Source organism: Nanorana parkeri, unplaced genomic scaffold (assembly GCF_000935625.1).
Source record: "Nanorana parkeri isolate BGI_ZX_2015 unplaced genomic scaffold, ASM93562v1 scaffold1684, whole genome shotgun sequence".
Taxonomy (NCBI): domain Eukaryota; kingdom Metazoa; phylum Chordata; class Amphibia; order Anura; family Dicroglossidae; genus Nanorana; species Nanorana parkeri.
The window spans coordinates 95,593-100,975 of NW_017307952.1; the positions used below are offsets into that span (position 1 = coordinate 95,593).

At 40.2% G+C, this 5,383-nt stretch overlaps 1 long non-coding RNA gene across 1 annotated transcript in view; it reads right to left on the bottom strand.

Moving 5' to 3' along the window:
- LOC108799282 overlaps nt 1–544 on the bottom strand; it is a 13,455-nt gene extending 12,911 nt beyond the window's left edge. Inside the window, exon 1 of the long non-coding RNA XR_001942021.1 lies at nt 534–544. This is a non-coding gene — a long non-coding RNA (uncharacterized LOC108799282). The remainder of the gene's footprint in view (nt 1–533) is intronic.
- Between the last annotated feature and the right edge of the window lie 4,839 nt (nt 545–5,383).

Consider the following 5,383-nt stretch of genomic DNA (forward strand, 5'->3'; position numbering starts at 1 on the left):
CCCCCCCCCCCTTCACTTTTCGCCCGGGGCCCGCGCCCCTGCTGCCCCCCCCGGTTGTTACGCCACTGGTGCCATGGGATCGCCAGTTTCACCTATTGTGGTGAACCTGTACATAGAGGAATCACAACCAGTCATTCGTTCAGATATGCAGTTGACACTTGGGTTCAAATTGACAAACAAGAGGCTTTCACTGACCACATCAGGGGAGAAGAGACATCTACTCTTTGCCACATAAAATGCTGTTTTAACACCTCTCTGGGCAGCTTAATGACACCTGATCGCTCCAATCATGCAAATACAATCAACACCTTTCCACCATGAGGTCTCTGGCCCCATGCTGGTTATGAGTAACAGATTATGTTGATTGGAACAACATTCACCATATTTATTCCCAGAGAATTTTCCTTAGCAATCAGGTATAAGGGCTGTTTTCAAATAACTGGACAGAGTAGGAGTTACTATGTACCAGTTATGAATGAATAGGAAGTGATCTACATAGTAACTCACACTATATCCACAATTTATGAATGAACAGGAACACTCAGTACAGTATAGAGGATTCCTGTTAATTCAGTGCTGATGAGATTGAGCCCTTAATCTCTTTTTCTATTGTAAAAAGGAAACATACTAATATTTAATAAATACAAAATATTAAAATAAAGTTTAGACAAAAATTAAAAAGAAAAATATTTAAAAAGGTTAAAAAATAATTTTTGTTTTTCTTCCTAGCTTTTTTTTATTTTCGGTTTCGGTCTCAAAATTTAATTTCGGTGCACCTCTAAATAGAAGTACAAACAAAGACAGGAAGTAGTGGGGTTGGTGTGAGCCACCATTATTGGAAATATTACAAAACCCGTACAAGGATAAAATTAACAATATTTTATTAACATGTCTTCTAAAAAAGTTCACAAATAAACAGCTCTGAATTACAATGTCCTTGTAATTGGCAGAATATTCCCACATAAGTCAGCACCTCACAAAACTCACCATACTTTTTCAACTATATATATATATATCTATCTATAGATAGATATATCTCAATCAAGTCCAGACCAATAAGAAGTATGCATGAATTACTGTAGACCCAGGACTTGGAATGGTGATGAATGGTTAGCCCTGACGAGTTTGGCTTCCTCAGGAGAGGGACTTCGTGTCTGAAGATAAGAAAAGGTTAAATAGCACAAAGTATACAGGATAACTGTTCTAAATATATATGTCAAACGGAAGTTTATTTTTCAACAAGAAAAAAAGCCCAACATTATTTCAAGTGGTGTACTGTAGTAGAGGTTTACTTGCCTATGATATGGACACAGAGGGGCACCCAGATTCTAATGCCCTTCCCCCGTCACATCATCGGCGCAGTGATGGCTTCCTGTGCCCTCCCATTGAATTGAGCAACCCACTGTATTGGCAGGAAAACCTCCTATTTAGATGCGCACATGAGGCGCATGAGCAGACTATTAACCTGCCCTGGCCGCATACGTCGCACGCCGTCTGTGTAGTTTGTGCTAAGGGTGCAGCAGGGACTCAACATGGGGAGCGGAGGCATGAATGACTTGGCGAGGAAGTACTGGGTAAGAAAGCCTGATGTTTGGGATACATTTACAAGGTATGCATAATAATATGTTTTAGTCCTTATGTTAATGCTCCAACACAAAAAATGTTTACCTCCCAATATACTGTATTTCTTATAGTGAGCTAGACATTTGATTGAAAGAAAGTTATAATTAATCTTCGGTATTACTTTTTGGGTATTTTACACAGAATGTACTTAGCACTGACTTATGTGTATTGCGATTTTAATTGTTTGAAGAAGGAATGTAGATATATACTGTTCCCGTTTGGACATATATCATAGTGATTTTAGTTGGATGATCCCTATTTCCCTTTGTCCCTTATGAGATTTGGGAGTTTCTATATGTGGATGTAGACATGGCAATGTTAGGCGAGATATCGCACATGGATGGTTATCGTATCCCTCCTACCTTGTTATCCCTGCACGTGATGATGGGGGATGTTCCCTGGGAATGTGGATTCAGTCACCATTAAGTCTTTTATAATATGGTATTTATTTACAGTTAGTGTTATTTTTTGTAATTTTGTATAATTTGTTGGTTAAATTTTGTTTTATGTAGTCATTTGTGTACTTTATTAGATAATTACTATAGGCAACCTCTTATCGTCCTAAAGCAGCTTTGGTGAAACGCTGGACCCATTACACAATTATGCGTCATTCAAAGGACCCGAATAATGATTATTTAATATGCTTGATGCATTGTTTTGATATTGATAAAGTTTAATAAATTGATGTATATATTTTATGTATATGTGTGTGTGTGTTTGATTTTGTTAAAATTAGGGGTGTGGTGTCTCATGTTCCATTGGTGATTCCTAACATTTTATATTTTTGTATAGATATGCAGTAGAGAAAAATCAGATCCACATTTGGTTTTTGTGTCTTTCAGGCAAGGCTGGATTAGGAGCATCACAGGACCGGTGCTGAGGATTTTGGAAACGGTCACCAGGGCCCTCTTCCTCCTGTCCTGGCTGTGATTTGTAGTCTCTCTACAGCTTGGAGTCAGTGGTGGAGCACCAAGGCCCGGTTGCAGCTGTGACCTGGTAGATCTGCCACTGACTTCAAGCTGTAGATGGACTACAAATCTTATCAATACATTATACAGAAATGCCGAATACTGCCCATTATAGAGGACTACAAATCCCAGCAATACTTTATACAGGAATGCAGAATAATATGAAGCTACATGCTCTCTGTTGCTCCTGGTTCGCGGCCTGATGTCCCCAGGGTATCAGGAGAGCTGTGCAGGCTCTCGGGGCCAGTGCTGCATCCTTCAAATAATGATTTTTGCTTTTAAACTGTACTTCAACCCAGTGAACATGAACACAAATGACATTTCTAGTTTTTGATGGAAATATTCATCATCTGCTTCAGAAACAAATACTTGGTATAGTCAATAGGGATGAGTCAATATTTGGAACAGCATATTTGTCGCATTCATCCAACTCTCCCTCCATTTCAGAGATTAATTCTACCTAGGAAAGGGTCAGCAGTCCAAATACTTTATATAGCAGTATGATTCACTTCTACTTTAGATCAACAGCTGACAATTCATAACTGCTAATCAGACCTGTCTCCAGTGAGCAAGATATCAGAAAAGGACTTTGAAACAATAAAATGATTGTGTAATAGGTGTATGAGAAGAAAAGAAATTATGAAATTGAAGTTTTTTTTAAAGCCCACAATATATATTCTACTAAATATTTGCAGCTGCCTTTCTGTCTTGGCAAATGGACAAAACAGGTGGTCTGGGTATTTTCTTCTATGAGGATGATGTATGAATAAACACAAATAGTCACATTTCTGCAGAAACTCAGAATGACACTCAGAACCTAATACTAAACTTTCCTATGGATGGCGAGGTAAATTTTCGCTCACTTTAAGAGCTACAGGCGCCGCTGCAATCTTACACTGCCAGGTGTGCCACACAATGTGTAGGCGCTGTGGTTTCTCTAGCCGACCCCGATGTCACTACTGTGTCCAGCACAGCGTGGGTCTGCTATCTGCCACGCCAGAAAATGTATGATGGCAGTGGTGCCTGTAGGTAATATTTAATGGCAAAGTCCAATTTGCCTTTTAAAAAATATAAATGCACATACTCCTAAATCAAAATATGTGCATTTTTCTTTTCTTTTTTTGCATTGGAGCCAGTAAAGCATTGCAACCACGACCAGTGGATCGCAGGTGCAATGCTCTGGCTCCTACAGACTGGTCCAGTTCCTGTCAGTACCAAGGTACGGACAGAAGTAAGAATGAATGGACTATAAGCGCAGTGATGCCACCGCACTTGTATTCCATTAAAAACTGCAATTCCCTCTACACCTCTACAAGTCCTTTAAAGTTAGAGGGATGGAAGGAAGAATGAATGGAATGCATGTCCAGTGAAGTCACTGCCCTTGTATTCCATTGAGAACTACACATCCCTCTGCCGAGGAGGCAGATGGGACTTGTAGGTTCTCCATTCAGAGATCCCGACAATCCAGAAATGGATGATGTGGCTGTGCAGGAGGAACCAAATTCAAAACCTGTCAGAAGCCTGTGGAGAGAAAAACCTTGCTATTCAGGTAAGTAGGGGTGGCCATGTGACCATGTTTTATGTTTCACCCTGAATATGGGAGTAACATGAAACATGGTATTAAAGGAAACCTTAGCCTTCAACCAAGTCTTTTACAGGGTGCCACTCAGAGAGATTTAGCAGGTTTATCGACAGTGTGGCTTTAAAATAGCACCACAATCAGGAAAAAAAACCATAATTAAATTGGCATAGTTCTGGATTGCAAACATTTTTATTGTGAGCTGCAGCAGCAATGCACCTTCCAACAGGTGGGAATTCCTGTACAATTCATTATTTTTTGGATTGAGGAAGATTTCCTGACAGGTGGAAGTTTGTTGTGTGCAAGACCTAGCTTGTGGTTCCAGCCCACAGAAGCCTCATGATGAATGTTGCTTGGCTTTATTCCTTTCTACAGGCACAAACATCGAGGAAGGCTCATGTTCACAGTTTGCGTGCACTGAATAAAGGGAAAAAATACATTTAGGAAAAATTACTGAAAATTTTGAAAAAAAAGGTTTTTTTTTTTTACATTGTTAGGAAACAATTGTTATTACCCAATTATTTTGGTAAAATATAAAAGACGGGGTCACATCGGGTAAATAGACACCAAACATGTCAAGCTTAAAAATTGCGCGCACCCGCGAAATCGCAAAAGTATCATACCCAAAATTGACCACAGGCAACGCTTTAAAAGCTTTTACAGCTCATCAGTTTAGTGTTATAAGTGATCAAAGTCCCTAGAATGATTGCGCTCACGGCGATATGTAACATGTGCGGCGTAATGGGCGCAATCGTCGTTTCCGCAGGTATGCCCACTGTAAAAAAAAATTTTGTTTTTTTAAATTCTTTGTGTAACTTTAAAAACATTTTTTGGAAACTAATTTTTTTTCCAATTTTTTTTTCTTTTCCACTTAACTTTATTGCTATCAGGGGGCTAAGAAACCCCCTTATGTGATAGCAAAGGAAGCGACAGGTCCTCTTTATGGAGACATCAGGGGTCTCCAAGACCCCTAATGTCACCTAGGACACCCCTGATGAAGCAGAGATCTGCTTCATCAGCTTCTCTCCAGCGTCTGAAGCTGGAGAGTGACACGAGAATGCAGAAGTGATGTAATATACATCACTTCCGCATTCCCGGAGAGGACCGGAGGGAGATCGTATACCGACCTCCCTCCCTCTGATCCCCTGTCAGAGAGGCACTATAATGGTCCCGGGCTCGCATCGGGCACAGCGGAGCCCGGGACCAGCGTGAC